This window comes from Sylvia atricapilla, chromosome 17, assembly GCF_009819655.1.
Source record: "Sylvia atricapilla isolate bSylAtr1 chromosome 17, bSylAtr1.pri, whole genome shotgun sequence".
NCBI lineage: Eukaryota > Metazoa > Chordata > Aves > Passeriformes > Sylviidae > Sylvia > Sylvia atricapilla.
The window spans coordinates 4,261,844-4,268,903 of NC_089156.1; the positions used below are offsets into that span (position 1 = coordinate 4,261,844).

Genomic DNA, 7,060 nt, shown 5'->3' on the forward strand with positions numbered 1-7,060 from the left:
AGGCCTAATATATCTAGGGAAAAAAAAATCAAGAAAGAGAAGTCAAAAATTGTAATGATCTGGCTGAGATGAAACCCGGCTTCCCTTTACCCAGGGATGGAGGAAACCCCCACGGGAAGTGGGAGGCAGAAGAAATCCAGCAGGGCTGTTAATTCTCTGCTGGTGCATGAGAGTGCAAAGGGCTTAAATGGGAAAAAAAAGGGAAAAAAGGAAAAAAAAAGGGAACATCTCCCTGGGGAAACAGTCCCAGAAATGGCTCCTTGTTCCCCAGCTGGAGGGTGATCGGTGATGCAGGATCAGGGGTGGATATTCCCAGGAAAACTGAAGGAGCTGGATGCTCCCGAGCTGCCGTGGGGATGGTGGGAAGTGAAATGAGTGCTGGGTTGGGCTGGCTCATCCCCGGGTGTCTCAAGGAATCATTTTTAGCAGTCTGGGACACTGCAGAGACCTGAACTGCTCCCCAGCAGGATTTGGGGGAACAGCAGAGCCGGGGGTGGTGTTGGCCCAGCATTTCACCAACACAGGCAGACTGAGGGAAGGTCTGGGGGTCTTTGGGGGGCTCAGCTCCACCTGGGAATTCCCCAGGCCACCGGTGACACTCTGGATTTTTAGCCATTGAGCACGGATTGCTCAGTTCAGTGTGAGGGGCTGCTGAGCCCAGGGCCTTGGGAATGTGTGGACAAGATTCCAGCACGGGTTTAGCCTGCAGAAAATAACTGAAGGCCAGGGGGACCTTGTACAGGAAGAACCTGTCCTCTGCAAAGCTGCAGAGGGAGAGGGGTTTGCTGGAGCTTCACAGCACCATCTCTCAGTAAATCCAAGTAAAGAACACGCCACCATCACCCAGAGAAGCTCATCTGAGCCACACTTTCCCCTCCAAAATGAACTAAAATGTTCCGCTCTGCTCCTCATGGGGATGTGCTCAGGGATGAATTCCCCCTAAAATCCATTTCCTGGCCTCTCCCACCTCACCTTCTGCTCCGTGCCCAGCCCTGCTCAGCACCAGGTGGGAAATTCAGGATAATTACTTTCTACATCCCCTGTTTCAGCCTTTCTGTATAAAATACCATGAATGAGATATAAAATCGCCACTGGTCCCCACAGGGAGCAGGAGCTGCTCCTTGCCCAGCCTCTCCTTCCGCAGGCCCATCCTCGTGGCTCTCTGAGCCTCACACAGGCAGAGTTTTAACACTCCGAGTGCTTCCTGAGTGAGTTTGTGCTGCCAGGAGTGTCAGGCTTTGCACAAACAGCCCTGGACCCTATAGATACCCTATAAATCAACAGATGACCTACAGATCCATAGGTACTCTGTAGACACCCTGTAGACCCCTGTGGATCCTATAGATACCCTGTAGATCAGTGGATCCCCTATAGCTCCCCTATAGATAGAACTCCCATAGATCCCCTATAGATCCTCTATATGTACCCTATAAACCGCCTACAGATCTCCTATAGACCGTATAGGTCTGTAGGGACACCTACTGATCCAATCGGGACCAATGGTGATCAATAGGGATCAACCCCTATGGGCCCCAGTAGAATCCTATCGGCACCCACAGACCCCTACAGACCCTATAGAGCCCATAGGGGTGACAGTGGCCGGCGGTGTCCCCGGAGCTGCTGTCCCTGCGTGGCTCCTCCGGGGCCCAGGACAAGGAGGATGAGCGGATTTCCCGGAGCCTTTGGCGCTCAGAGGCCGCGGTTTGTTCACCCCCTGAGACATCGCACGTGCTCCTCCAGGGCCACCCTTGTCCCTTTCCCTGGGGACACAGGCACAGCTTTGTTTCCCCAGCACCTTCCCCGGAGCCTGGCGAGGTGTCAAACCTCTGCTGTGCCAGGCTTGGAGCAGCGGACAGGTCCCCGGGGAGCAGAGGGGACATTCTGGGGTGCTTTGGTGGGTGACCCCTGGCTCTGCCCCCCAGGGAAGCAGCCGGATGGGATCAGACAGAGGTGCTTCGCTTCCCAGTGGCTCAAAGCGAGGAAAACGAAGCTCCGAAGTCAAATCTTCTCCTGGCAGCGCTCCCTGCCCGCACGTGGATTTCTTCCCCCTTCCCACCACCCCTCCTGCTCCCGCTGGAGGTGTTCACGCCGTTCCCAGCGTTCCCAAGCGCTGCAGATCCAGCCCAGGGGACACGGAGGGGCTGTCACATCCCCGAGCCGTGTCCCTCGGGGTGTCCGTCACCGCAGGATGCGCTCCTCCTCCAGGAGAGCCCGCTGCCCTCCCAGGACAGCTCCACACACAGCCGTGCAGTCTGGGGAGGGGAAACACAACCCCGCGTTTCTCCCAGCCCTGAGGAGCCCGATTATCTCCCCCCAAATCCTGTTCCTGCCCGGGCAGCCGGGCAAAAAGAGCCCCCAGCCCCTTCCAGCCCAGCGGCCAGCCCACGGCGGAGGTCTCTGCTGGGCTCCTCTCCCTCATCCCCCCCTCTCGCCTCCCCCCCACTGTCTCCCCACCTTATCTGCTGTTGTCTTCTCGTGGAAGAAGAGATAAAAGTAATTCTTATGGATGCTTCTCCAGCGGAGGCTCGCCTCCTTCCCCCCTGCCTCCCCCAGCATCTCCCTGCTCCGTCCAGATAAAGGGTGAGGACCAAGCACATGTCATTTTCTTTGTGCAAAATCAATATTCAGCAAAGTTTATCTGTCCGACATAGCAGGAAGCGCTAATTTCATCCACGTCAATTACTTTGATGAACGCTTATACTGTTCAGGGTGCGAGAACAAGATAAAAGAATTACTGAAATAAAAAGCATACATGGCAAACTCCCCCCCACGCGCCTCCCCACCTCCCCTCCCCTCCCCTGCTCTGCTCTCCCCCAGCCCAAATCGCCCCTCCCGGGGTCGTGTGGTGCAGAGCGGGGCTGGGGGCGGCTCTGAAGCCGAGGGATGAGGGGCTGCGATGCTGAAGGGAGATGCCCAGGCAGAGGGAGCTGCCTGCTTCTGCAGGGACAAGCCACATTTGGGTGAAATCCCCGTGGTTTGGGGTGAGTGAGGAGCCAGAGCCCCCCCAGCTCTGGGTGTCACTCAGTGTGGGCACAGACGAGGGGGTTGTGTTTGTACTTTGTGGCTTTTCCGGGTGGGCAGCTCCGAGGTTTCCTGGCTGCTCTCTCCTGGGGACGGCCTCACAAACGGATGGAGGGATGGAGGGAAGGATGGATGCCCAAATTCAGGCTTTGAGGTCTATACGGACAGTGTGAAAGCTGTTGCTGAGCTTGCCCAGACCAAAGCTGAGTGTGATGCTGCAGCACATCAGAAATGACCCCGGGAGGAGCAGAGGACCCCCTTTCCACACGGAGCCAGGGCTCCTCCAGGAGCTGCCTCAGTCCCTGCCGGGAAATGGGGCGTGACAATTTTATGGCAGTGCTACCACGGACCTGAATAAGCAGATCTCGGGGCCCAAGTCTTTAATTAACCAGCCAGCCTTGATTTTTGCAGCAGGGCCGAGTGCACACCCACGTTGTCACAGTGTGGCCCAGACCTCGGGGACATCAGCTCTCCCCCTCCTCTGCAAAACCTGCCTGTAGGTGCCAGCCTGGCGCTGCCACTCGTGTCCCCAGAATCAGGGTGACAGGAGGGGTTGAGCACAGGTACCCCCAGGCTCAGAGCTCAGCCCTTGGAGGAGGAGCTGCTCCATTTTTCTTAATTTCTGGAAACTCATCCCATTAATTCTGGGTTTTGTTGGACCCCTGCCACAAATCCCCATCTCCTTCCAGCCCGAGCTGGGTGGGAATGACTCCTGGCTGGGCAGAGGGCGATCCTGCCGTGTGCCTGGGCTCAGGAACGTGTACAAATGGCTTTTATCCAATATCTCTGCCGCTGCCTGTCCCGGGTCATTTGTCAGCCCTGGATGCTTGAGGGGCACGGAGTGGCACCAGATCCCTGCTGAGAGGGGGATTTTCCATGGGGATCGCTCAGGTTCTTGTCTGAGGACACAAAAGCTGCCACAGCCCTGGGTAAAATCTCACACTCAGCTCGATTTCGTCCCCTTTTCTTCTGGGGAAGGAAAGAAAGGGGCAGCCCATCCCATGTGGGCAGCTCTAAAGTTGTCCACCGGACAACCCTAAAGGAAACAAAATGAAGGATTGGGGGGGGATTGTGCTCCAAAAGCCCCCTGACCTCGTACAAAGCCTCGCTGTGTTATGGGATGAGGCACAAATCGATCCCAAAGCCTGGGGCGGGGTGAGGTGCAGGGCACAGCTCCCTGGCGATGGGGATGGGACGCAGCTGAAGCCCACCCCGAGGCTGTCCCCAGGGGTGCGGGACCATGCCCGGCTGCCAAACCCGGGGGAGGTGACACTGGCTGGGGACCCGCTGACGGCCACCCCCTGCAGCCAGGTGACCCCTCAGGCGAGCGGCGCAGGAAAATGTGGCTTAAGCAAAAAAAGCGCTGCCTGCACATGTGCAGGGGGCTGGGAACGTGCACTGGAGCGATTTCCACAGCTCAGCTCGGCAGCGGGAATTTGTTAAGTCACGGCAATTTGCCAGCGCGGGGTGGTGTGATGGAGGGGCTGTCCCCATTTCCAGGCAGCTCCGTGTCCCTGTCATCGTGCCAAGGCTCCCCGAGCGTGGCACCGGCACCTGCGGGGCAGCACTGTCCCTCTGCCCTGCCATGGGACATTTCTGGCCCGGTTGGGGCTCAGCCAGCGCTGTCCCTGTCCCCGTTTGAGGGACCCCCACAGTGGCTGCGGTGCCCGCCCCACGCTGGGGCAGGAGCCCCCAAAGGAGGGGTTCGGGGTGCTGGTGGCACCTCGGGGGCCGCGGGGCAGCGCCTGGGCTGGGGGGGACTGGGGGTGCCTCTCTCCGCAGCGGCTACAGGGGGAGCCAAGACATCGAGCTAAGCCGGGATGTGCGTTTGATCCACGGGGGAAGGTGGGAAAGGCTCCTGCTGAGGATGTTCCGCCTGTGGGGCTGTGGGGACAGCGCGGGAAAAGCTGCCCAACCCACAGGGTTTTTTGGGGGTGACGCTGGAAGTGCAGCATCCCGGTGCCCTGGGGATGGGCTCGCACAGGGCAAAGCTCTCCCTGCTGCGGGAACAGCCCCACCGGCTGCTCCTGAGCCCACCTGGCCCGCCAGGTGGTCACCTCTCAGCCCCGCACCCCACAGTGGGGACACTGCCACCACGGCAGCGTGTCCCCATCCCTGACCCTGCTGCGAGGGGCATTCGGCACTGTGGGTGCCACTGAGGGCCCCGGTGGCTCCTGGGGGGTGGCCAAGGGAAATAAAAAACCATGAAATAGAAAAATATGAAATAAAAAAAATGAAATGAAAATATTATTCAGAGATAATAAATACACAGAGACAGGGCAGGATCCTGATCTCCCATCCCGTCCTGCTCCTCGAGGCCGACCCAGCAGCTCTTCCTGATGTCAGCGGTGTGTTCCTGCAGGTTCCTGCAACAAAAAGAGACCCCAAAGGGAGGAACGGAACTGAAACCGAGCCACACAAATGGCAAAGTGCATAAACCAACACAGCGCCGCAGGATATCGTCCTCTCCACCGGCAAACCAGCCAACATCCACAGCAAACACACAAACCGCAGCCTTAAAAACTGCCCACTGAAGGATGATTTCATTTCGGATATAATTCCAAGTAAAATATTTATTTGCTCATTGGAGTTTTTCTGCCTTTGTTAAACGAGTTGTTAACAGCGCTTCAAGGGTTTTACAAGTGACAAATAAAAAAAAAAGTCCCTCTAATTAGCAAGACTTTGTTTAGGGAGAATAATCCTTCTTTGTTATTATTTGGAACAAACAGGCGTGGGTGGGTGGGATGCGTGTGTGTGTCTCAGTGTGTGTGAGAGGCACACACCAGCCGAATTATGCAACCAAATATTCCAGAGGGGATGTCAGGACAGGAGGCTCGGAATTCAGCGTGTGCACGGTCCGCCTCGGCTTTAAATGGGACTGTCCGGGCGCCGGGAGCTGCTGCTGCTGCTGTGTCCCCAAAAAGTCTTGGCCAGCCCAGCGAGGCGCTGCTGGCTCGGGATGAAGCCTGCCTGGGGAGAGAAGGGGATTTGGGGCAGCATCCATCCCCCAGCTCCGAGCCTGCCCCATCCCCCCGGCCCCCCGCTCCCTCCCCGCTCCCTCCTGGAGAACACAAAGCTGAGACTTGGATTATCTTCATTTCCATATGGAGAGCGATGTAAGCCCGTTCAATGCATGGCCGGTCATTTTGTTCACAACTTTGCAGCAAGCGGGAGCAAAAACCCGCTGGGGAAATCACCGATTCAGCTCCTCTCACCTTGTGTGCACACGCTCGGAGCGGCCACGCTCGGCCCCAAGCTGCCTCCCGAGCCTGCCTGCCACCACCCTGCTGCTTTTTGGGGTCCGAATCCGCTCTGGCCGAGCCGCCTGGGTCCCGCTGGGGGACAGATGTCAGCGTTTTGCAGCGAGGAGAGGCGGCGCTGCCGCTGAATCCCGCGATTGTGGCGCCCTCGGTGCCCCCCGGTTCTATCCCAGCCCGGGGTGGATCCAGCCCCCCGCTGTCCACGGCCTGGCAGCCCTGAGCCGCTCCGTGCCTGTCCCCAGCGGTGTCCCCTGCCGTGTCCCCGCCGTGTCCCCGCTCCTCCTGACCTGCAGCCCCCTCTGCCGTTCGCCGCTCCCGCCTGGCCCCAGCGCATCCCGCAGGATGCATCCCGCAGGGAGCGCCGGAGTTCTCCCGGGTGCCGTGTGCCTGTGTCCTCACCGTGTCCCTGTGTCCTCACCGTGTCCCTGTGTCCTCACCGTGTCCCTTGTGTCCTCACCGTGTCCCCCCAGCCCTGCTGTGTCCCCTGTGTCCTCGCCGTGCCCCTCCAGCCCTGCCGTGTCCTATGTCCTCGCCGTGTCCCCCAGCCCTGCCGTGTCCCCTCCTTCCCTCCCTGCTGGCAGCGTCCCTCGCTCACGGGGCTGGTGTCACTGCTCCCTTCAGGGCCCTTGGGGTGAGGGAGGGAACTGAAGCCCCAAACTTCCAAGGATTCAGCCCCAAAGGTTGTCTCGCTCTCCTCGCTGCCCGCCTCGGGAGCTCAGGGAGCAGTCGGGGCGCGGGGCAGCCCCTGCCGCGCTGGGGGGGTGCTGTGGGGGCACGAA

At 59.0% G+C, this 7,060-nt stretch overlaps 1 long non-coding RNA gene across 1 annotated transcript; it reads left to right on the forward strand.

The window, feature by feature from the left end:
* Positions 1 to 3,079: 3,079 nt before the first annotated feature.
* LOC136368717 (uncharacterized) lies at positions 3,080 to 5,605 on the forward strand. Its single transcript, XR_010744895.1, has 2 exons — positions 3,080 to 3,517; positions 5,384 to 5,605. It is a non-coding gene; the product is annotated as an uncharacterized lncRNA (long non-coding RNA).
* Positions 5,606 to 7,060: the final 1,455 nt, after the last annotated feature.